Genomic DNA, 24,261 nt, shown 5'->3' with positions numbered 1-24,261 from the left:
TGACGACGATGATGATGATGACGATGATGACGATGATGACGATGATGATGACGATGATGACGATGATGACGATGATGACGATGATGATGATGACGACGCTGTAATGATGATGATGATGACGATGACGAACGATGATGATGACGCTGTAATGATGATGATGACGACGATGATGACGATGTGATGATGTTGATGATGTTGACGTGATGATGTTGACGATGTTGATGATGTTGATGATGTTGGCGATGTGATGACAATGATGTTGACGATGTTGACGATGTTGATGATGTTGTTGACGATGTTGTTGATGATGTTGTTGACGATGATGTTGATGTTGATGATGTTGTTGTCGATGCGTGCTCACGTCAGCGTATCCCAGACCGCAGTGCCGTCGATGTCTGCCAGAGATCTTGTCTCCCACGCTGCGATCATATTGCCTCTCCAGCGCCTCCCTCATTCTGCCCTCCTCCTCCCCTATAGACACACAGACCCTATAGAGACCCTATAGACACACAGACCCTATAGAGACCCTATAGAGACCCTACAGGACACACACACACAGAGTGTATGTCCTCCCACGCTGCGATCATATTGCCTCTCCAGCGCCTCCCTCATTCTGCCCTCCTCCTCCCCTATAGACACACAGACCCTATAGAGACCCTATAGACACACAGACCCTATAGAGACCCTATAGAGACCCTACAGACCACACACACACAGAGTGTATGTCTCCCACGCTGCGATCATATTGCCTCTCCAGCGCCTCCCTCATTCTGCCCTCCTCCTCCCCTATAGACACACAGACCCTATAGAGACCCTATAGACACACAGGACCCTATAGAGACCCTATAGAGACCCTACAGACACACACACACAGAGTGTATGTCTCCCACGCTGCGATCATATTGCCTCTCCAGCGCCTCCCTTATTCTGCCCTCCTCCTCCCCTATAGACACACAGACCCTATAGAGACCCTATAGACACACAGACCCTATAGAGACCCTATAGAGACCCTACAGGACACACACACACAGAGTGTATGTCTCCCACGCTGCGATCATATTGCCTCTCCAGCGCCTCCCTCATTCTGCCCTCCTCCTCCCTATAGACACACAGACCCTATAGAGACCCTATAGACACACAGACCCTATAGAGACCCTATAGAGACCCTACAGACACACACACACAGAGTGTATGTCTCCCACGCTGCGATCATATTGCCTCTCCAGCGCCTCCCTCATTCTGCCCTCCTCCTCCCCTATAGACACACAGACCCTATAGAGACCCTATAGACACACAAAACCCTATAGAGACCCTACAGACACACACACACAGAGTGTATGTCTCCCACGCTGCGATCATATTGCCTCTCCAGCGCCTCCCTTATTCTGCCCTCCTCCTCCCCTATAGACACACAGACCCTATAGAGACCCTATAGACACACAGACCCTATAGAGACCCTATAGAGACCCTACAGGACACACACACACACAGAGTGTATGTCTCCCACGCTGCGATCATATTGCCTCTCCAGCGCCTCCCTCATTCTGCCCTCCTCCTCCCCTATAGACACACAGACCCTATAGAGACCCTATAGACACACAGACCCTATAGAGACCCTACAGACACACACACACAGAGTGTAATGTCTCCCACGCTGCGATCATATTGCCTCTCCAGCGCCTCCCTTATTCTGCCCTCCTCTCCTCCCCTATAGACACACAGACCCTATAGAGACCCTATAGACACACAGACCCTATAGAGACCCTATAGAGACCCTACAGACACACACACACAGAGTGTATGTCTCCCACGCTGCGATCATATTGCCTCTCCAGCGCCTCCCTCATTCTGCCCTCCTCCTCCCCTATAGACACACGCACAGACCCTATAGAGACCCTATAGACACACACACAGACCCTATAGAGATCCTACAGACACACACAGACCCCATAGACACCCTATAGACACACACACACAGACCCTATAGACACCCTACAGACACACACACACAGAGTGTATGTCTCCCACGCTGCGATCATATTGCCCTCCTCCTCCCCTATAGACACACAGACCCTATAGAGACCCCCATAGAGACCCTACACACACCCAGACCCTATACAGACCCTACAGACCACACATAAACCCTATAGACCACACACACAGACCCTATAGAAACCCCATAGACATACATACACCCTATAGACACACACAGACCCTATAGAGACCCCATAGAGACCCTACACACACACAGACCCTATTACAGACCCTACAGACACACATAAGCCCTATAGACACACACACACAGACCCTATAGAGACCCCATAGACATACATAAACCCTATAGATACACACACAGACCCTATAGAGACCCCATAGACATACATAAACCCTATAGACACACACAGACCCTATAGAGACCCTATAGAGGACCCTATAGACACACAGATCCTATAGAGACCCCATAGACATACATAAACCCTATAGACCCACACATACCCTATAGAGACCCCATAGACATACATAAACCCTATAGACACACAGAAACCCTATAGAGACCCCATAGACATATATAAACCCTATAGAGACCTATAGACACACACACAGAGTGGATGAATGATTTAGTGAATGATTTAGTAAATGAGTGAGTAGGCGAATGAGTGGGTGGGCGAATGAGTGAGTGAATGAGTGAGTGGGTGAATGAATGGGTGGGCGAATGAGTGGGTAGGTGAATGAGTGAGTGAAATAAGTGGGTAGGTGAATGAGTGGGTAGGTGAATGAGTGGGTAGGTGAATGAGTAAGTGGGTGAATGAGTGCGTGAATGAGTGGGTAGGTTGAATGAGTGAGTAGGCGAATGAGTGAGTGGGCGAATGAGTGAGTGAATGAGTGAGTGGGTGAATGAATGGGTGGGCAAATGAGTGGGTAGGTGAATGAGTGGGTAGGTGAATTAGTGGGTAGGTGAATGAGTGGGGTGGGTAAATGAGTGGGTGGGCGAATGAGTGTGTGAATGAAATTGGTGGGTAAATGAATGGGTGGGCGAATGAGCGGGTGAATGAGTGCGTGAATGAATGAGTGGGCAAATGAGTGGGGTAAGTGGGTGAATGAGTGGGTGGGTGAATGAGTGGGTGAGTGGATGAGTGCGTGAATGAAATGGGTGGGTGAATGGGTGGGTGAATGAGTGGGTGAAATGAGTGAGTGGGTGAATGAGTGAGTGAATGAGTGAGTAGGCGAATGAGTGGGTGGGCGAATGAGTGAGTGAATGAGTGAGTGGGGTGAATGAGTGGGTGGGCTTGGGAACGAGTGAGTGGGTGAATGAGTGAGTGGGTGAACGAGTGAGTGGGTGAATGAGTGAGTGGGTGAATGAGTTGAGTGGGTGAATGAGTGAGTGGGTGAATGAGTGAGTGGGGTGAATGAGTGAGTGGGGGTGAATGAGTGAGTGGGTGAATGAAGTGAGTAAGTGAGTGGGTGAATGAATGAGTGAGTGAATGAGTGAGTGGATGAGTGGGTGAATGAGTGAGTGGGTGAATGAATGAATGAGTGGGTGAATGAATTAATGAGTGAATGAGTGAGTGGGTGAATGAGTGAATGAGTGAGTGGGTGAATGAGTGAGTGAATGAGTGAGTGAATGAGTGAATGACATGAATGAGTGAGTGAATGAGTGAGTGAATTAATGAGTGAATGAATTAGTGAGTGAATGAGTGAGTGAATGAGTGAGTGAATGAGTGAATGAATTAGTGAATGAGTGAGTGAATTAATGAGTGAATGAGTGAGTGAATGAATGAGTGAGTGAATGAGTGAGTGAATGAGTAAATGAGTGAGTGAATGACTGAGTGAATGAATGGGTGAATGAGTGAGTGAATGAGTGAGTGAGTGAGTTAATGAGTGAGTGAATGAATGGGTGAATGAGTGAGTGAATGAGTAAATGAGTGAGTGAATGAGTGAATGAGTGAATGAGTGAGTGAATGAGTGAGTGAATGAGTGAATGAATGAATGAGTGAGTGAATGAGTGAGTGAATGAATTAGTGAGTGAATGAGTGAGTGAATTAATGAGTGAATGAATGAGTGAATGAATGAGTAAATGAGTGAGTGAATGAGTGAGTGAATGAGTGAATGAATTAGTGAATGAGTGAGTGAATTAATGAGTGAATGAGTGAGTGAATGAATGAGTGAATGAATGGGTGAATGAGTGAGTGAATGAGTGAGTGAGTGAATGAGTGAGTGAGGATGAATGAGTGAGTGAATGAATGGGTGAATGAGTGAGTGAATGAGTGAGTGAATGAATTAGTGAATGAGTGAGTGAATGAATGAGTGAGTGAATGAGTGAGTGAATGAGTGAGGTGAGTGAATGAGTGAGTGAGTGAATGAGTGAGTGAATGAATGGGTGAATGAGTGAGTGAATGAGTGAGTGAGTGAATGAATTAGTGAATGAATGAGTGAATGAATGGGTGAATGAGTGAGTGAATGAGTGAGTGAATGAGTGAGTGAGTGAATGAGTGAGTGAATGAGTGAGTGAATGAGTAAATGAGTGAGTGAATGAATGGGTGAATGAGGGAGTGAGTGAGTGAAGTGAGTGATGAGTGAGATGAGTGAGTGAGTGAATGAGTGAGTGAATGAATGGGTGAATGAGTGAGTGACTGAGTGAATGAATGGGTGAATGAGTGAGTGAATGAGTGAATTGAGTGAGTGAGTGAATGAGTGAGTGAGTGAGTGAATGAATGGGTGAATGAATGAGTGAATGAGTGGACAGTTTGGCAGTCTGCTCACCGGAGCGGCAGGCTGTGTGGCTGCCGTGCTCACCAATCACCAGCCGCCCCTTGTGCGCCTTCTAGCAGAGACAAAGACACCCCAGGTAGCCTCTAACACACCGCCGGGGCAAGTGCTGTCAGTGACTTGCACCTACACAGACAAAGACACCCCAGGTAGCCTCTAACACACCGCCGGGGCAAGTGCTGTCAGTGACTTGCACCTACAAAGACAAAGCTCCCCCGTGTAGCCTCTGAACAGGCTGTAGGGGCAAGTGCTGTCAGTGATTTGCACCTAGGACCACACACAGACAAAGCTCCCCCCGTGTAGCCTCTGAACAGGCTGTAGGGGCAAGTGCTGTCAGTGATTTGCACCTACACACACAGACAAAGCTCCCCCCGTGTAGCCTCTGAACAGGCTGTAGGGGCAAGTGCTGTCAGTGATTTGCACCTAGACACACACAGACCAAAGCTCCCCCCGTGTAGCCTCTGAACAGGCTGTAGGGGCAAGTGCTGTCAGTGACTTGCACCTAGACACACACAGACAAAGCTCCCCTGTGTAGCCTCTGAACAGGCCTGTAGGGGCAAGTGCTGTCAGTGACTTGCACCTAGACACACACAGACAAAGCTCCCCTGTGTAGCCTCTGAACAGGCTGTAGGGGCAAGTGCTGTCAGTGACTTGCACCTAGACACACACAGGACAAAGCTCCCCCGTGTAGCCTCTGAACAGGCTGCGGGGGCAAGTGCTGACAGTGATTTGCACCTAGACACACACAGACAAAGCTCCCCCGTGTAGCCTCTGAACAGGCTGTAGGGGCAAGTGCTGTCAGTGATTTGCACCTAGACACACACAGACAAAGCTCCCCCGTGTAGCCTCTGAACAGGCTGTAGGGGCAAGTGCTGTCAGTGATTTGCACCTAGACACACACAGACAAAGCTCCCCCGTGTAGCCTCTGAACAGGCTGTAGGGGCAAGTGCGGTCAGTGACTTGCACCCTACACACAGACAAAGCTCCCCCGTGTAGCCTCTGACCAGACTTGTAGGGGCAAGTGCGGTCAGTGACTTGCACCTACACACAGACAAAGCTCCCCCGTGTAGCCTCCGACAGGCTGCGGGGGCAAGCGCCTGTGAAATAGAGTGAGTTTTCAAAAACGTGGACCCGATTTGAAATCGCTAAATCTCTCCCCACCCAGCCCCTCCCCACCCTCCCCTCCCAGCCCCCCCCCACCCAGCATCACCCTCCCCTCCCCACCCAGCCCCACCCCACCCAGCCCCACCCCACCCAGCCCCTTCCCCACCCAGCCCCGTCTCACCCTCCCCACCCAGCCCCCTCCCCACCCAGCCCCTCCCCACCCAGCCCCTCTCACCCTCCCAGCCCCTCCCCCACCCAGCCCCTCCCCACCCTCCCCACCCAGCCCCCTCTCACCCTCCCAACCCAGGCCCCTCCCCACCCAGCCGCTCTCACCCTCCCAACCCCTCCCCACCCAGCCCCCTCCCGTACCCTCCCCACCCAGCCCCTCCCCACCCAGCCCCTCACCCTCCCCACCCAGCCCCTCCCCACCCTCCCCACCCTCCCCCACCCAGCCCCTCCCCACCCAGCCCCTCTCACCCTCCCAACCCCTCCCTCACCACCCCCACCCAGCCCCTCCCCACCCTCCCCAACCCAGCCCCCTCCCCACCCTCCCCCACCCAGCCCCTCCCCACCCAGCCCCTCCCCACCCTCCCCACCCTCCCCACCCAGCCCCTCCCCACCCAGCCCCTCTCACCCTCCCAACCCCTCCCCACCCTCCCCACCCAGCCCCTCTCACCCTCCCAACCCCTCCCCACCCTCCCCACCCCAGCCCCTCCCCACCCTCCCCACCCAGCCCCTCCCCACCCTCCCCTCCCAGCCCCCCCCCCACCCCAGCATCACCCTCCCCTCCCCACCCAGCCCCACCCCACCCAGCCCCCACCCCACCCAGCCCCTCCCCACCCAGGCCCCTCTCACCCTCCCCACCCAGCCCCTCCCCACCCAGCCCCTCCCCACCCAGCCCCTCTCACCCCTCCCAGCCCCCTCCCCACCCAGCCCCTTCCCCACCCTCCCCACCCAGCCCCTCTCACCCTCCCAACCCAGCCCCTCCCCACCCAGCCGCTCTCACCCTCCCAACCCCTCCCCACCCAGCCCCTCCCTACCCTCCCCACCCAGCCCCTCCCCACCCAGCCCCTCACCCTCCCCACCCAGCCCCTCCCCACCCCTCCCCACCCTCCCCACCCAGCCCCTCCCCACCCAGCCCCTCTCACCCTCCCAACCCCTCCCCACCCTCCCCACCCAGCCCCTCCCCACCCTCCCCACCCAGCCCCTCCCCACCCCTCCCCACCCAGCCCCTCCCCACCCAGCCCCTCCCCACCCTCCCCACCCTCCCCACCCAGCCCCTCCCCACCCAGCCCCTCTCACCCTCCCAACCCCTCCCCACCCTCCCCACCCAGCCCCTCTCACCCTCCCAACCCCTCCCCACCCTCCCCACCCAGCCCCTCCCCACCCTCCCCACCCAGCCCCTCCCCACCCTCCCCACCCAGCCCCTCCCCACCCAGCCCCTCTCCACCCTCCCAACCCCTCCCCACCCTCCCCACCCAGCCCCTTCCCACCCTCCCCACCCCAGCCCCTCCCCACCCAGCCCCTCGCAAACTAGCCCCTCCCCACCCTCCCCCAACCCAGCCCCTCCCCACCCTCCCCACCCAGCCCCTCCCCACCCAGCCCCACCCGTCCCATTTTTAGATGCACGACGGACGGACGGACACAATAATCCCCTGTGGGCTGGTGGAACCAGGTGGTTGGTTCCTACCAGTATAAGATGGTCAAAGTAAAACCTTGGTAAACTCATTCAAACAGTCTGTGACTTTGTGTGTGCAACAGTAACACGTTGTCATCGTGAATTAAAACTGCTTTTGGAATTGGGTCCGTCTCTTTGAAACACCCCGTGGTGGTGGGAGGGATCTCCGTGATTAGTGTGCGAGCTTTTTAAATCTTTTATATTAAGTTCACTTGCTTGCTTGCGTGCTTGCTTGCTTGCTTAGGAACGTGCAAATCTTTCGGTCGTTTTTTTAACCCACTTCCCGTGATCCAATCGAGCTGACATTTTCCCACACAGACTCGTCGTGCGTGACAATTAATGTTCGTGGAAATTTTTTTTTTTCCAAAATTTTACATTTTTTAGGACAAAAATATCATATGTAATTAACCAATTGCTTAATGGTGGCAGACAATCATCTGACCCATAGGTGGCAGCCATCTCAAGCCAGAGGACGAGAGGACTCTAGCCGCCCGTTTCAAAGGACCAATGTGGGCTGGGTTGTGGCCCATTGAACACGCATATAAAGGATTTATAGTGAAAAACGTTGTTTTTTACGGGTTAATTTTCGATTTAAAGCTTTCGTGACTGCAGGATTCAAACGTGGTGGTGTTGTTTCATTCAGGACGCTGTCTCCCCGACAGACCTGGTCTTCACCTGAGGACGGCTGCTTGCGTTGTGGCCGAAACGTCGTGAGAATTGTATTTTATTATGTTTTATGTTTATTATTTTATTATTTCCCTTTGTGATAATTGTATTTTATTGTTTTATGTTTTATTATTTTATTAATTTCCCTTTGTGAGAATTGTATTTTATTAAGTTTAATGTTTATTATTTTATTATTTCCCCTTTGTGAGAATTGTATTTTATTGTTTTATGTTTATTATTTCCCTTTGTGAGAATTGTATTTTATAGCGTTTTAATTTTTATTATTTCCCTTTGTGAGAATTGTATTTTATTGTTTAATGTTTATTATTTTATTATTTCCCTTTGTGAGAATTGTATTAAGTTTAAAAAAAAAAAATATTTTATTATTTCCCTTTGTGAGAATTGTATTTAATGTTTTATTGTTTATTATTTTATTATTTCCCTTTGCGAGAATTGAATTGTATTTAATGTTTTATTGTTTATTATTTTATTATTTCCCTTTGTGAGAATTGTATTTAATGTGTATTGTTTATTATTTTATTATTTCCCTTTGCGAGAATTGTATTTAATGTTTTATTTTTGTTATTCCTTCTACGTGGTGACTTTACCGAAAGAACCAAGAAATTGGTGTGCGAGCGTCGATGGGGTTGTGCACCTTCTCTGCGCCCATGAGTCGCAGGAATTTTCTGCTTGCGGTCGTCGTTCCCCAGGTCCGCCGTCTCCCAGTTACTGACGGCCTGGTGGATGTGGACAGCGGCGTCAACGTCGTCATCATCATCATCATCATCGGCATTGTCATCATCGTCAGCATTTGTCGGCATCGTCATCATTGTCATCATTGTCATCATCGTCAGCATTGTCATCATTGTCGGCATTGTCATCATCAGCATCATCGTCATCATCATCGTTAGCATCATCGTTAGCATCATCATCAGCATTGTCGGCATTGTCATCATCGTCATCATCGTCGTCATCATCAGCATCATCGTCATCATCATCAATCATCATCAGGGTCATCATCGTCATCATGTCGGCATTGTCATCATCAGCATCGTCGTCATCGTTATCATCATCGTCGTCATCATCGTCATCATCGTCATCATCATCGTCATCATCATCGTCCCAGCAGCATCAGGGGCATTATGACGATCACATAGCTGGTCTCTAATAAGGGGGTTGACAGGTTTGTTTATCCATTACAACACTATATGTACTACTGCTATATACACTACACTATACACTACACTATACACTACACTACTACACACTACACTACACTATACACTACACTATACACTACACTATACACTACACTATACACTACACGCTACACTACTATACACTACACTACACACTACTATACACTACACGCTACACTACTATACACTACACTACTATACACTACACACTACTATACACTACTATACACTACACTATACACTACACACTACTATACACTACACACCACTATACACTACACTATACACTACAATACTATATACTACACTATACACTACTATACACTACGCTATACACTACACTACTATACACTACTACACACTACACTATACACTACACTACTATATACACTACACACTACTATACACTACACTATACACTACACTACACACTACTATATACACTACACTATACACTACACTACACACTACACTACACATTACACTACACTATACACTACACGCTACACTACACTATACACTACACTATACACTACACTACTATACACTACACTACTACACACTACACAACACTATACACTACACGCTACACTACTATACACTACACTACACACTACTATACACTACACGCTACACTACTATACACTACTATACACTACACTACTATACACTACACTATACCCTACACTATACACTACACTACTATACACTACACTACTATACACTACACTACTATACACTACACTACGATATACACTACACTACGATATACACTACTACACTACACTATATACTACACTATACAATCTACACTACACATTACACTATACACTACACTATACACTACACTACTACACTACACTACACACTACACTACTATACACTACTACACTACACTATATACTACACTATACAATCTACACTACACACTACACTATACACTACACTACACACTACACTACACTACTACACTACACTATACACTACACTACTATACACTACTACACTACACTATATACTACACTATACAATCTACACTATACACTACACTATACACTTCACTATACACTACACTACTATACACTACACTACTATACACTACACTACGATATACACTACTATACACTACACTACTACACTACACTATATACTACACTATACAATCTACACTACACACTACACTATACACAGTATGATTGATGATTGTTGTATCACTGCCGAAAGGGAATCGACGAGCGTTGAGAGATAGGAGGAATCGACGCGAGGAATCAACGCGAAGGGGAATCGAAGTCGAGTGAATCGACGAGCGTTACGAGACACGGACGCGGAGGGAATCGATGAGCGAAAGGAATCGACGCCGAGGGAATCGAAAGACCATTAAGTTATAAGGAAACCAGGGAATCGAGAGTAAAAAACAAAAGAATCGACAATCGAATCGAGGCCGAGGAATCGACGAGCGTTAAGATACGCGGGAAAACGGACGCGAAGGGAATCGACGAGCGTTGAGTGATACGAGAGAATCGACGCAAAACAAAAACACAACACAATCGAATCGATTCGAGCCCGCGAGAGAGAGAGGTTTTCGATCTTACCTCGTCTATGGCGGCGGCTCTCCGCTTCCTTCCGTGTTTGTCGTCTTTCCCGTCATCTCCACTCATCTTCCTGCGCCTCTCCTCTCGATTAAAATTTATTTTAAATTATTTCGTTTAAAATTTTCCTTTTTTTCTTTTGTACTCAACTCGCTCCCTCAGCTGACGGACGCCATAGCTGGGGGCTTGGTGACGTCACGGCGCTCGGCGGATGTGACGTCAGGATGTTTGGCGGATGTGACGTCAAGACGCTCGGCTCGGCTGAGTTGACGACGTCACGACGCAGTGACGTCACGACGCTCGGAGGGGGTGGTGACGTCACAACGCCCGGACCACCCAGGGATTCGTATTCTTGGTTCTTTCGGTAAAGTGACGTAGCAGTGAAATAATAAATAAATACATTTATCTAAATATAAAACAATTAAATTATCACGACGTTTCCATTGCAACACAAGCAAATCATCATCAGCTGTGCTAAAACCACAGCAAGAAAAATTGAAAAAACATCAACAACAACAACCGCAATTCGCCACTAAGTGGCGGTGACGTCACCACGACGCTTGTGCCAGGCTAGGTGCACCTTGAGGCCACGTGAAGTGTCGAACGCCCGCTGGCAGGAGGTCACGGGGCAGACCCAGCAGGTGCCATGGGTCGACTGAGATAACTGAGATGACTGGCTGATGCACCACCTGTGCCCCCTACTGTGTCAACTTGCTGTGCTTTAGCCACCCGGCGCTCCGCTCGTTGTTGTGAGCGTCGCTCCTCCGCCCTCCGTTGTTGTTGGAGGGCGACTGCCTACAACTGCCCAGTAGCGTCCTTCACGAGCCTCCTCCACAAAGGCCGATCTTGACACCGCTGGTACCAGTCATCGGCAAGTCCACTCAGCTCCACGTCCTCCTGTACCACATCACTCCATCTCTTCTCTAGCCCGTGCCGCGCCCGTTTAGCCCCCTCGATCCGGCCGAACAGAAGCTGTTTGGGCATGCGGTGGCTGGGCATGCGGGCTACATGACCCAGCCAACGCAGCCTTGCCTGCCGTAGGAGCTCACCGATGGAACTTTGTCCAGATCTTTCGAGGATTTGTGAGCTCCTCACGCAATCCAGCCTGCAGGTTAAACCCAGGATTGATCGTAGGCAGGCCAGCCTAAATGTTTCTAACCGGCGAAGATGTTCCATTAGGGAGGTCCACGTTTCGCAAGCGTAGAGAAGGGAGGGAATGACCGTGGCCGAGAAGACCCAAAGCTTCGTGTGGAGCGACAGACCAGGTAGCTTCCACACAGCGTTACGCAACCGATGAAAAGATATTGCCGCTCGACTGATTCGGAGTGAGACCTCTGCTGTTAAACCGTAGCCGGTCATGAGCCACACTGCCCAGGTATGGGAAACTCTCCACTAATGCCCCATCACCGATTGGGAGTTGGAGTGCCCGATGGTAGAAAATACCCCGGCAGGTGCTTCGTTTTGGTGGGGCTGATGGTAAGGCCCCACCTCTTAGTGGCAAGCGCCAGTTTCAGCAGCAGCGCCTCCAACTCCTCCTGTGACGTGAGCAGCAATCACCAGATCATCGGCATACATAACGTGGTTGACCAATAGGGAGCCATCCCTTGACCACACCCGGGCATCGATCAGCCTCCATTGTATCTGTACCAGATGGAAATTCCTCCGGTACAGCTACTGAAGGCTTCACGAACTACGTGGTCGAAAAAGATGTTAATAATGTTGGAGCCACAGGACATCCCTGTCGGACCCCAAGGTGAACAGGGAATGGCTCCGACTCCCGGCCACGTAGTTTTACCCGGGGCCCGCTCACCATCATGAAGGTCCTTAATGATCGTGAGCAGCGGGTCAGGGACTCCGAAAGCACGAAGAACAACCCAGAGACCAGGCCTACTGATGGTATCATAGGCCTTGACCAGGTCAATAAAGCAGAGATGTAGGTCTTGATGGAATTCCCTACACCTCTGCTGTAGCAAACGGACCGAAAATATGGCATCTGTGCAGGATCGCCCTTTCCTGAAACCGCATTGGGACTCCGCAAGCTTCTCCTCAGCGTACCTAGCAAGGCGATGTTTGAATAATCCTTGCCAGGACCTTTCCCGGCCTCACACTGAGGAGTGAGATGCCCCTGTAGTTGTTGCAGTCTGTGCGGTCCCCCTTCTTAAAGATGGGGACCACCAGGGCAATCTTCCCATTCCTGCGGAACCCGCCCAGTGATCCAGACTGTTGTTATGATGTCATGTAGGGGGCAGTCTGTGCACAAACGCCACCCTCCCTCAGCATTTCGCTTGGGAGATCATCTCTGCCCAGTGCCTTTCCTGGTCTCAAACTCTGGATCGCCTTCAGTACTTCCTCAACAGATGGCACCTCAGACAGCCACTTACAGGGAGTGACTTCCTCTTCCAATATTTGAGGCACTGCAGCCTCAGCAGGGTCATCCCCACTTTGTCCCACGACATTTTCCATGTGGAGGGATTTCCCCTCCCCCAGGACGTCATAGAAATGCTCGGCAAATCTGCAAACCTGTTCCTGGGAGTCGGAGATTGGATCACCGTTTTTTCCCCTAATGATGGTAATAGGTGTGGCGCTGCAGGTTACTTTTTTGATGGGAGTTAAACAGGGATTTTGGATCGAGGGCCATTGAGGCAGATTCCATCTCAAAGAAGGCTTTTTTCTCAGCCAGCCTGAACACCCTCCTCTGTCAGCCAGGGTCTCTGGGGAGGTCTGGACCGCGTACCCAAAAGCAGCCATTGCAGCTGCATGAGTAACAGTCCTGAACCTCACCCATTTACCCTCGACATCTGGAGGAGTGGGGGATGATGCCCAACCCCAGCCGCAAGCGATGATGAAATTCTCGCTTGCAAACTTTCATCAGCTGAGACCAGGCCACCTTAGGTTTGAATGGGGTCCTGGGTGTACACCCAACACCGGAGTGGAAGAATGGCAGGCGCATCTTACAGAATGACTCGTCGATGGTCCAGAGGGTAGATCAGCTCCACGGTAGGTCCTGGTGTCAAGGACATGGGCTCGCATCCGCTGTTCCGTCACTACGTAGTCTAGTCAGCAGATGTTCTTGCCTGAACCCGGCATGCATCCATGATGTTGTGTGGATGTGCCGATGCCGGAAAGAGCGTTGTTGGTAATTACAAGCCCCATGGGCTGCACAAAAATCTAGCAACCTGCTACCGTTGTTATTGCGTTGATCTGGCCCATGCCTTCCAATCACTCCAGACCAGGTGCCAGCATTATGACCAACTCGGGCATTAAAGTCACCCAACAAGTTGACTCTATCCCGAGGGGCCACTTTAGCTAGCACCTGTGACAGGAGGTCATAGAAGGCATCTGACTCATCAGCCTTTCCTGCATCCCTCCACGGATGTTCGTCTTCAGTGGGGGCTTAAGTAACCACGACCACCACTCCTCGCCTCCGGTTGATGGGAAGGCGAGCCCAAAGTAGCCTGGGGCTTTACAGCCTCCCACACCTCACCGCCACGCTCCCCACGCCCCCTTCATTCTTTTGTTCGGAAGACGAGCAACTCCCTCTTGTTTGGCAGTCTCCCTGCCCCGAGTAGAGGACTGTCCACCCCTCATGGTGGCAGGAGCCAGAGGCCGGTCCACCGGACCTCCTGAATGCCACAGAGATCCAGGCGGGACCCGGTACGTCCAGCTCCCGACAGAGGAGTGGCAGCCTCTCCTCCGCAAAGTGAGCGTCTCGAACATTTCACGTGGCCATCCGTAGTGGCTTTGTGTTGTTTCTGGGAGAAAATGACACGACTCCACCACTACACCACCACCACTCCACCACCACCACCACTCCACAACCACACTACCACACTACTCCACCACCATCACTCAACACTACTCCACCACCACACTATTCCACCACACACCACGACTCCACCACCACCACTCCACCACCACCACCACTCCACAACAACACAACCACACTACTCCACCACCACCACTCACCACCACCACCACTCAACACTACTCCACCACCACACTATTCCACCACCACCACGACTCCACCACCACCACTCCACAACCACACAACCACACTACTCCACCACCACTACTCAACACTACTCCACCACCAACCACTCCACCACCACCACTCCACCACCACCAACACACCCACCACCACTCCACAACCACCACCACTCCACCACCACCACTCCACCATCACATCCACCACCACATCCACCACCACCACTCCACCACCACTCCACCACCACCACTCCACCACCACCACTCCACCACCACCACTCCACCACCACATCCACCACCACCACCACATCCACCACCACACCACCACCACTCCACCACCACTACACGCCTTACAATTGAAGAGTCGAGTTTATTTGGCGTGGCGGGCGGAAGGGTGGGGAGGCAGAGAGAGACGGGGGAGGGGGGAGGGAGGGGGATGGATGGAGGGGGGGTGACGGAGGAGGTGAGAGGGAGGGGGGATAGAGTGAGGGGGAGGGGGGGGGAGGGAGGGAGACGGGGGAGGGAGTCAGGGGGAGGGGGGTGACGGAGGGGGGGGGTGGAGTCAGGGGGAGGGAGGGGGTGGGAGGGAGGGGGGGTGACGGAGGGGGTGGGAGGGAGAGAGGGGGGTGGAGGGGGGGATGGAGTCAGGGGGAGGGAGGGGGTGGGAGGGAGGGGGGTGGAGTCAGGGGGAGGGAGACGGGAGGGGGGAGGGGGATGGATGGAGGGAGGGAGTCAGGGGGAGGGAGGGGGATGGATGGAGGGGGGGAGGGAGTCAGGGGGAGGGAGGGGGTGGGAGGGAGGGGGGGATGGAGTCAGGGGGAGGGAGGGGGTGGGAGAGGGAGGGGGGATGGAGTCAGGGGGAAGGAGGGGGTGGGAGGGAGGGGGGGGTGACGGAGGGGGTGGGAGACGGGAGGGGGATGGATGGAGGGGGGGGTGGGAGGGAGGGGGGGGTGGAGTCAGGGGGAGGGAGGGGGATGGATGGAGGGGGGGGGTGGAGGGGAGGGGGGGTGGAGTCAGGGGGAGGGAGGGGGATGGATGGAGGGGGGGTGGGAGGGAGGGGGGGGTGGAGTCAGGGGCCGCGTCCCCCCCCCACGACCCCGTGGGGGGGGCGGCGACGTGAACCTCCCAGCCCTTCAGCGAGGCACTCGCGGTGATTAAGGCTTCCATGGCGACGACGACGATGACGTAGATGATGACGATGATGATGATGACGTAGATGACTATGATGATGACGATAATGATGATGACGTAGATGATGACGATGACGTAGATGATGACGATAATGATGATGACGTAGATGACGACGATGACGTAGATGATGACGACGATGATGACGACGATGCCGTAGATGATGACGACGATGACGTAGATGATGACGATGATGATGATGACGTAGATGATGACTAATGATGATGACGATAATGATGATGACGTAGATGATGACGATGACGTAGATGATGACGATAATGATGATGACGTAGATGACGACGATGACGTAGATGATGACGACGATGATGACGACGATGCCGTAGATGATGACGACGATGACGTAGATGATGACGTAGATGATGACGACGATGACGACGATGATGATGACGACGACGACAATGATGATGACGACGATGATGACGACGATGATGACGACGGACAATGACGATAATGATGACGACGATGACGATGTTGATGAAGGTCGATTTGCAACTGAACTCGCAACCGACAGGGAAGCTCAAGGTTCGCACTGGCTGCGCGTTGCGCTCGAACACTCCATCGCGCCACTCGCCACTAAGAGCCGCGTGAGAGTGTGTCAGTGTGTGTGTGCTAGTGAGAGTGTGTGAGTGTTAGTGTGAGAGAGTGTGAGTGTGTGTGAGAGTGTGTGTGTGTTAGTGAGAGTGTGTGTGTGGTTTAGTGAGTGTGTGTGAGTGAGTGAGTGAGTGCGAGTGAGTGTGTGAGTGTGTGTGAGTGAGTGTGAGTGAGTGCGAGTGAGTGTGTGAGCGAGAGAGTGGTTAGTGAGTGAGTGAGAGTGAGCGAGTGAGTGTATGAGTGAGTGTGAAGCGTGTGAAGTGAGTGTGAGTGAGTACGAGTGAGTGAGTGTGTGTGAGCGAGAGAGTGGTTAGTGAGAGTGAGTGAAGCGTAAGTGAGTGTATGAAGTGTGAGTGAGTGCGTGAGTGAGTGTGAGTGAGTGCGAGTGTGTGAGTGAGTGTGTGTGAGTGTGTGTGAGTGAGTGTGAGTGAGTGCGAGTGAGTGAGTGTGTGAGGCGAGAGAGTGGTTAGTGAGTGAGAGTGAGTGAGCGAGTGAGTGTGTGAGTGAGTGTGAGTGAGTACGAGTGAGTGAGTGTGTGGTGAGCGAGAGAGTGGTTAGTGAGAGTGAGTGAGCGAGTGAGTGTATGAGTGTGAGTGAGTGTGTGAGTGAGTGTGAGTGAGTGCGAGTGTGTGAGTGAGTGTGTGTGAGTGTGTGTGAGTGAGTGTGTGTGAGGTGTGTGTGAGTGAGTGTGAGTGAGTGCGAGTGTGTGAGTGAGTGTGTGTGAGTGTGTGTGAGTGAGTGTGAGTGAGTGCGAGTGAGTGATGTGTGTGAGCGAGAGAGTGGTTAGTGAGTGAGAGTGAGTGAGCGAGTGAGTGTGTGGAGTGAGTGTGAGTGAGTACGAGTGAGTGAGTGTGGTGTGAGCGAGAGAGTGGTTAGTGAGAGTGAAGTGAGCGAGTGAGTGTATGAGTGAGTGTAAGTGAGTGTGTGAGTGAGTGTGTGAGTGCGAGTGAGTGTGTGTGAGCGAGATAGTGGTGAGTGAGTAGTGAGAGTGAGTGAGCGAGTGAGTGCGAGTGAGTGAGTGTGAGTGTGTGTAGGGAATTCCAACAAGACCTACATCTCTGCTTTTATTGACCTGGTCAAGGCCTATGATACCATCTGTAGGCCTGGGCTCTGGGTTGTTCTTCGTGCTTTCGGAGTCCCTGACCCTCTGCTCACGATCATTAAGGACCTTCATGATGGTGAGCGGGGCCCGGGTAAAACTACGTGGCCGGGAGTCGGAGCCTTTCCCTGTACACCTTGGGGTGCGACAGGGATGTCCTCTGGCTCCCACATTATTTAACATCTATTTCGACTGCGTAGTTCGTGAAGCCTTCAATAGCTGTACCGGGGGAATTTTCCCATTTGGTACAGATATAATGGGAGGCTGATCGACGCCCGGGTGCGATCAAGGGATGGCTCCCTATTGGTCAACCACGTTATGTATGCCGATGATTTGGTAATAGCTGCTCATTCAGAAGAGGAGTTAGAGACGCTGCTGCTGAGACTGGAGCGTGCAACTAAGAGGTGGGGCCCTTACCATCAGCCCCACCAAAACTAAGCACCTGCCTGGGGTATTTTGTATCATCGGACACTCCACCCCCACAACTCCCAATTGGTGATGGGGACAGTTGTGGAGAGAGTGGAGAGTTTCCCATACCTGGGCAGTGTGCTTATGACCCGGCTCCAGTTTATCAGCAGAGGTCTCACTCCGAATCAGTCGAGCGGCAATATCTTTTCATCGGTTGCGTAACGCTGTGTGGAAGCTACCTGGTCTGTCGCTCCGCACGAAGCTTCAGGTCTTCTCGGCCCACGGTCATTCCCTCCCTTCTCTACGCTTGCGGCTTGCGAAACGTGGACCCCCCTAGTGGAGCATCTTCGCCGGTTGGAAACATTTAGGCTGGCCTGCCTACGATCCATCCTGGGTTTAACCAGGCTAGATTGTGTGAGGAGCTCACAAATCCTTGAAAGATCTGGGCAAAGTCCCATCGGTGAGCTCCTCCGGCAGGCAAGGCTGCGTTGGCTGGGTCATGTAGCCCGCATGCCCAGCCACCGCATGCCGATACTGCTTTTGTTCGGCCGGATCGAGGGGGCTAAACGGGCGCGGCACGGGCGAGAGAAGAGATGGAGTGATGTGGTACAGGAGGGCGTGGAGCTGAGTGGACTTGCCGATGACTGGTACCAGCTGTGTCAAGATCGGCCTCAGTGGAGGAGGCTCGTGAAGGACGCTACTGGGCAGTTGGAGGCAGTCGCCCTCCAACAACAACGGAGGGCGGAGGAGCAACGCTCACAACAACGAGCGAAGCGCCGGGTGGCTAAAGCACCGCCACATAATGGCGAAAGTCTGTTGTTGTGAGTGTGTGTGGGAGTCAGTGAGTCTCTGTGTGAATCAGTGAGTGTGTGAATCAGTGAGTCTCTGTGTGAGTCAGTGAGTCTCTGTGTGAGCCAGTGGGTCTCTGTGTGAATCAGTGAGTGTGTGTCAGTGAGTGTGTGAATCAGTGAGTGTGTGAATCAGTGAGCGTGTGAATCAGTGAGTGTGTGAATCAGTGAGTCTCTGTGTGAGCCAGTGGGTCTCTGTGTGAATCAGTGAGTCTCTGTGTGAATCAGTGAGTGTGTGAATCAGTGAGTCTCTGTGTGAGCCAGTGGGTCTCTGTGTGAGTCAGTGAGTGTGTGAGTCAGTGAGTGTGTGAATCAGTGAGTGTGTGAATCAGTGGGTCTCTGTGTGAGCCAGTGAGTCTCTGTGTGAGTCAGTGAGTCTCTGTGTGAATCAGTGAGTGTGTGAATCAGTGAGTCTCTGTGTGAGCCAGTGAGTCTCAGTGTGAGTCAGTGAGTGTGTGAATCAGTGAGTCTCTGTGTGAATCAGTGGGTCTCTGTGTGAATCAGTGAGTCTCTGTGTGAGCCAGTGGGTCTCTGTGTGAGTCGGCTCATGGTAAAATACTAAGAAACTCTTACAAACCCTCGCCTTGATGAACATTGCTTTCGCACACTCGATAAAAACGGGTTACAATCCACTTCCGTCTAAGAATATACACGTAACGATCACGGCAGATTTGCGTGGAATTTGCGATGCAGTTAAAATAACTTTTTAAGAAATCCACAAACACCCCCCCCCCCCCACATCCCCACCCCGTCGTGTCTGACCACTCAGCCAGTGCCGGACACATTCCACGTTCCCGTGGCCGGGGCAAGGACATTTCGAACAACGCTCGCTGCTGTGGAGTGGAACCTTCGGTTTGATAAGCACCAAGAGTGATGGTGGTGGTGATGGTGGTGATGGTGGTGGTGATGGTGGTGGTGATGGTGGTGATGGTGGTTGTGGTGGTGATGGTGGTGGTGGTGGAGATGGTGGTGATGATGATGATGGTGGTGGTGATGGTGGTGGTGATGGTGGTGATGGTGGTGATGATGGTGATGATGATGATGGTGGTGGTGGTGATGGTGGTGATGGTGGTGGTGCTGGTGGTGATGGTGGTGCTGGTGGAGATGGTGGTGGTGGTGGAGATGGTGGTGGTAGTGGTGATGGTGGTGATGGTGGTGATGGTGGTGATGGTGGAGATAGTGGAGATGGTGGTGGTGGTGATGGAGATGGTGGTGGTGGTGGTGATGGTGGTGATGGTGGTGATGGTGGTGGTGGTGGTGATGATGGTGGTGGTGGTAGTGGTGGTGATGGTGGAGATGGTGGTGATGGTGGTGGTGGTGATGGTGGTGGTAGTGGTGGTGATGGTAGTGGTGGTAGTGATGGTGGTGATGGTGGTGGTGATGGTGGTGGTGATGGTGATGGTGGTGGTGGTGGTAGTGGTGGTGATGGTGGAGATGGTGGTGATGGTGGTGGTGGTGATGGTGGTGGTAGTGGTGGTGATGGTAGTGGTGGTAGTGATGGTGGTGATGGTGGTGGTGATGGTGGTGGTGATGGTGATGGTGGTGGTGGTGGTGGTGGTGGAGATGGTGGTGGTGGTGATGGTGGAGATGGTGGTGATGATGATGGTGGTGGTGGTGATCGTGGTGATGGTGGTGGAGATGGTGGTGATGGTGGTGGAGATGGTGGTGGTGGTGGTGATGGTGGTGGTAGTGGTGGTGGTGGTGGTGATGGTGGAGATGATGATGATGGTGGTGGAGATGGTGGTGATGGTGGAGATGGTGATGATGATGGTGGTGATGATGATGGTGGTCATGGTGATGATGATAGTGATGATGGTGGTGGTGGTGGAGGAGATGATAGTGATGATGATGGTGGTGATGATGATGGTGGTGGTGATGGTCGTGGTAATGGTGGTGATGATGATGATGGTGATACATTCTGCTATTCTTCCTGGCACCACCATTCCTCCTCCTGCTGCTGCTGCCGCCGTTCCTCTCTCCTCCTCTCTCCTGCTGCTGCTGCTGTTGCTGCCGCCGTTCCTCCTCTTCCTCCTGCTGCTGCTGCTGCTGCCGCCGCCGCCGTTCCTCCTCTGCTGCCGTTCCTCCTCCTCTCTTCCTCCTCCTGCTGCTGCTGCTGCTGCCGCCGTTCCTCCTCCTCCTCTTCCTGCTGCTGCTGCTGCTGCCGCCGCCGCCGTTCCTCCTCCTGCTGCCGTTCCTCCTCCTCCTCTTCCTCTCATGCTGCTGCTGCTGCTGCCGCCGTTCCTCCTCCTCCTCTTCCTGCTGCTGCTGCTGCTGCCGCCGTTCCTCCTCCTCCTCTTCCTCCTGCTGCTGCTGCTGCCGCCGCCGCCTTATCAGCTCCATCCTACTCCGGTTCCTCTCAACTCTTTCTCATCTTTTCCTCCTCCTGCTGCGTTCTCCTCTTCCTTTCTCTGCTGCTGCTGCGTTCTCTTCCTCATCCTTCTCCTTCTCAGCCTGCTGCAGCTGCAGCTGTTGCTGCTGCTGCAGCAGCTGCCGTTGCTGCTGCAGCAGCTGCCGCTGTTGCCGCTGCTGCTGCTGCTGTTGATGCTGCTGCTGCCGCTGCTGCTGCTGCTGCTGCTGCCGCTGCTGCTGCTGCTGCTGTTGATGCTGCTGCTGCTGCCTGCTGCTGCTGCTGCTGCTGCCTGCTGCTGCTGCTGCTGCTGCTGCTGCTGCAGCAGCTGCCGCTGTTGCGCTGCTGCTGCTGCTGTTGATGCTGCTGCTGCCGCTGCTGCTGCTGCTGTTGATGCTGCTGCTGCTGCTGCTGCTCGTTCCTTCTCCTCCTGCTGTTGATGCTGCTGCTGCCGCCGCTGCTGCTGCTGCTGCTGCTGCTGCTGTTGATGCTGCTGCTGCCGCTGCCGTTCCTTCTCCTCCTGCTGTTGATGCTGCTGCAGCTGCAGCAGCTGCTGCCAGCTGCTGCTGCCGCTGCTGCTGCTGCTGCTGCCGTTCCTTCTCCTCCTGCTGCTGCCGCTGCTGCTGCCGCTGCTGCTGCTGCTGCCGTTCCTTCTCCTGCAGCAGCTGCTGCCGCTGCTGCTGCTGCAGCTGCCGTTCCTTCTCCTGCTTCTCCTGCTTCTCCTGCTTCTCTGCTGCTGCTGCTGCCGTTCCTTCTCAACCTTCTCCTGCTGCTGCTGCTGACGTTCCTTCTCCTGCTGCTGCCGTTCCTTCTCAACCTTCTCCTGCTGCTGCTGCTGACGTTCCTTCTCCTGCTGCTGCTGCCGCTGCTGCTGCTGCTGCCGTTCCTTCTCAACCTTCTCCTGCTGCTGCTGTTCCTTCTCAACCTTCTCCTGCTGCTGCTGGTGCTGTTCCTTCTCAACCTTCTCCTGCTGCTGCTGCTGTTCCTTCTCAACCTTCTCCTGCTGCTGCTGCTGTTCCTTCTCAACCTTCTCCTGCTGCTGCTGTTCCTTCTCAACCTTCTCCTGCTGCTGCTGCTGCTGCTGTTCCTTCTCAACCTTCTCCTGCTGCTGCTGTTCCTTCTCAACCTTCTCCTGCTGCTGCTGCTGCTGTTCCTTCTCAACCTTCTCCTGCTGCTGCTGTTCCTTCTCAACCTTCTCCTGCTGCTGCTGCTGCTGCCGTTCCTTCTCAACCTTCTCCTGCTGCTGCTGTTCCTTCTCAACCTTCTCCTGCTGCTGCTGGTGCTGTTCCTTCTCAACCTTCTCCTGCTGCTGCTGTTCCTTCTCAACCTTCTCCTGCTGCTGCTGCTGCTGCCGTTCCTTCTCAACCTTCTCCTGCTGCTGCTGCTGTTCCTTCTCAACCTTATCCTGCTGCTGCTGCTGCTGTTCCTTCTCAACCTTCTCCTGCTGCTGCTGTTCCTTCTCAACCTTCTCCTGCTGCTGCTGCTGCTGCCGTTCCTTCTCAACCTTCTCCTGCTGCTGCTGCTGTTCCTTCTCAACCTTCTCCTGCTGCTGCTGCTGCTGCTGCTGTTCCTTCTCAACCTTCTCCTGCTGCTGCTGCTGCTGTTCCTTCTCAACCTTCTCCTGCTGCTGCTGCTGCTGTTCCTTCTCAACCTTCTCCTGCTGCTGCTGCTGTTCCTTCTCAACCTTCTCCTGCTGCTGCTGCTGCTGCTGTTCCTTCTCAACCTTCTCCTGCTGCTGCTGCTGTTCCTTCTCAACCTTCTCCTGCTGCTGCTGCTGCTGCTGTTCCTTCTCAACCTTCTCCTGCTGCTGCTGCTGCTGTTCCTTCTCAACCTTCTCCTGCTGCTGCTGCTGCTGCTGTGCCTTCTCAACCTTCTCCTGCTGCTGCTGCTGTTCCTTCTCAACCTTCTCCTGCTGCTGCTGCTGCTGCTGTTCCTTCTCAACCTTCTCCTGCTGCTGCTGCTGCTGTTCCTTCTCAACCTCTCCTGCTGCTGCTGCTGCTGTTCCTTCTCAACATTCTCCTGCTGCTGCTGTGCCTTCTCAACCTTCTCCTGCTGCTGCTGCTGCTGCTGCTGTTCCTTCTCAACCTTCTCCTGCTGCTGCTGCTGTTCCTTCTCAACCTTCTCCTGCTGCTGCTGCTGCTGTTCCTTCTCAACCTTCTCCTGCTGCTGCTGCTGCTGTTCCTTCTCAACCTTCTCCTGCTGCTGCTGCTGTGCCTTCTCAACCTTCTCCTGCTGCTGCTGCTGCTGCTGTTCCTTCTCAACCTTCTCCTGCTGCTGCTGCTGCTGCTGTTCCTTCTCAACCTTCTCCTGCTGCTGCTGCTGCTGCTGTGCCTTCTCAACCTTCTCCTGCTGCTGCTGCTGCTGCTGCTGCTGCTGTTCCTTCTCAACCTTCTCCTGCTGCTGCTGCTGCTGCTGCTGCTGTTCCTTCTCAACCTTCTGCTGCTGCTGCTGCTGCTGCTGTGCCTTCTCAACCTTCTCCTGCTGCTGCTGCTGCTGTTCCTTCTCAACCTTCTCCTGCTGCTGCTGCTGCTGCTGCTGCTCCTGCTGCTGCTGCTGCTCCATCTCCAGGATGCGTCTCCACATGGCGTGGTTCTCCGCCAGCTGTTCCAGCAGCGGGTAGCTCACCTCATCGCCATCTTCATCATCGTCATCGTCATCATCAACGTCGTCGTCATCATCGTCATCATCGTCATCATCGTCATCATCATGATCGTCATCCCCCTTCTCTTCATCGTCATCTGCATCACGTGGGGGCAGGGGAGATGAGAGGTG

The 24,261-nt window shown here is 53.0% G+C and overlaps 1 long non-coding RNA gene across 1 annotated transcript; it reads right to left on the bottom strand.

The window, feature by feature from the left end:
• Nucleotides 1-1,773: 1,773 nt before the first annotated feature.
• LOC144948321 (uncharacterized) lies at nt 1,774-11,215 on the bottom strand. Its single transcript, XR_013640132.1, has 4 exons — nt 11,007-11,215; nt 8,871-8,952; nt 4,762-4,822; nt 1,774-1,864 (listed from the first exon to the last, which is right to left on the bottom strand). It is a non-coding gene; the product is annotated as an uncharacterized LOC144948321 (long non-coding RNA).
• Between the last annotated feature and the right edge of the window lie 13,046 nt (nt 11,216-24,261).

This window comes from Lampetra fluviatilis, chromosome 48 (genome assembly GCF_964198595.1).
Source record: "Lampetra fluviatilis chromosome 48, kcLamFluv1.1, whole genome shotgun sequence".
In the NCBI taxonomy this organism is placed as follows: Eukaryota; Metazoa; Chordata; class Hyperoartia; order Petromyzontiformes; family Petromyzontidae; genus Lampetra; species Lampetra fluviatilis.
This window is presented reverse-complemented; position numbering and strand designations above follow the sequence as displayed.